This window comes from Microtus ochrogaster, chromosome 2 (assembly GCF_000317375.1).
Source record: "Microtus ochrogaster isolate Prairie Vole_2 chromosome 2, MicOch1.0, whole genome shotgun sequence".
Classification (NCBI taxonomy): Eukaryota; Metazoa; Chordata; class Mammalia; order Rodentia; family Cricetidae; genus Microtus; species Microtus ochrogaster.
In genome coordinates, this window is record NC_022010.1 from 45,752,286 (window position 1) to 45,753,904 (window position 1,619).

The window sequence follows — 1,619 nt, forward strand, 5'->3', positions numbered from 1 at the left end:
ATCCATCACCAGATGAAGGTTCTATGGTGATATGCAAGATATTCGTCAGTATTGCTATAAGATAGGGTCATTTCAGGTTCCCTATTCTCAGCTGCCCAAGGAACTAACTGGGGACATCGCCTTGGGCTCCTGAGAGCCACTCTAGGTTCAATTCTCTTGCCAACCCTAAGGTGGCTCTCTTATCTTAACTAAGAATTGTGCTTCCGTGCTCCCCTATCCAACCTTCCTATATCCCAACTATATGTTTTTCCTTGGGTTCACCTTCTTTAGGTTCACCAATTGTAGACTCCGTGACCCTTATTTATGGCTAAAACCAATTATGAGTGAGTATATCCCATGTTCATATTTTTGGGTCTGGGTTACCTCACTCAGGATACACCAGGAGAGCCAACATTAGGGTGAGTTTCTGACCCCGCAGCGCCAGCCCAGGACAGGGAACTCAGAAGTTCCTCAACCCCCTATCCTTCTTGGGCTCTCTGCAGGGCCTCTACTCCCTGCATACTGCCTCTTTCTTCCTATCCCACGCAGCAGCTTGCATCCAGAACCCTCCCCACTTCAGTCCCCCTGCCCTCTTTCCACACATAACATCACCCAGCCCAGCCAGTCTGGGCACTGGGTCCGAATCCTGGGGCACCCAAGCGGGCCGGAGTTCCTTTGTTTCTATAGCCTGCCTGCACCAAGCAAGGTAGACGCTTTGTTTAGGAGCTACCCAACCAGCAGGGAGACCTGATCTCTCAGCGCCAGGAGAGCCAACATTGGGCTTGCATCCAGAACCCTCCCCACTTCGGCCCCCCTGCCCTCTTTCAGCACATAACATCACTCAGGGGCACTGGGTCCGAATCCTCAGGGCACCCAAGCGGGCAGGAGTTCCTTTGTTTGTATGGCCTGCCTGCACCAAGCAGGGTAGGTGCTTTGTTTGCAAGCTGCCCTAACAGCACGGAAACCTGATCTCTAGGCGCCAGGAGAGCCAACATTGGGGTGAATTTCTGACCCGGTGGGGCCAGCCCAGGACAGGGAACTCAGGGGTTCCTCAGCCCCCTATCCTTCTTGGGCTCTCTGCAGGGCCTCTACTCTCTGCATACTGCCTCTTTCTTCCTATCCCACCCAGCTTGCATCCAGAGCCCTCCCCACTTCGGCCCCCTGCCCTCTTTAAGCATATAACATCACCCAGCCCAGCCAGTCTGGGAACTGGGTCTGAATTCTCAGGGTACCCAAGCAGACGGGAGTTCCTTTTTTTCTATAGCCTGCCTGCACCAAGCAAGGTAGGTACTTTGTTTACGAGCTACCCAACCAGCACGGAGACCTGATCTCTTGGCGCCAGGAGAGCCAGCATTGGGGAGAGCCATCATTGGGAAAGGAGATCTGATCCAGGCACCAGGAGAGCCATCACTGGGGAGAGCCATCACTGGGAAGGTGCATCAGTAGGCAAGGAAACCTGATCCAGTAAAAGAAGATCCATAAGGGAGCATTTGGAAGAAGAGATGGGCAGACGCCAATGCAAGAATTCACCCAACAATCTGAAAAACAACATGAAGCCACCAGAAACCAGCCACCTCACAACGGGAGAACATGAACACCTTAATCAAGAAGAAGTAGAAAAGATTGACTTCATGAAAGTG